Source organism: Mus pahari, unplaced genomic scaffold (assembly GCF_900095145.1).
Source record: "Mus pahari unplaced genomic scaffold, PAHARI_EIJ_v1.1 scaffold_12698_1, whole genome shotgun sequence".
NCBI lineage: Eukaryota > Metazoa > Chordata > Mammalia > Rodentia > Muridae > Mus > Mus pahari.
Window position 1 is genome coordinate 3,981 of NW_018392882.1, and position 222 is coordinate 4,202.

The following is a 222-nucleotide window of genomic DNA, read 5'->3' on the forward strand; positions in this document are numbered from 1 at the left end:
TATGTGCAAGGATTGTTTAGGTCATAAGAGGGCAATACCTCCAAGTGTTTTATAGAGTATCCTCACTTCAAATGTGAAGGTTTACACATTCATTGATTTTCTAGTTACAAAGAAAGGTGATATATTCATTCTGGGTACTTCCTATTTATTTATTTATTTATTTATTTATCTAACTATTTATTTATTTTGGTTTTGGCTGCCCATGACAGTGGTAATCTGTAT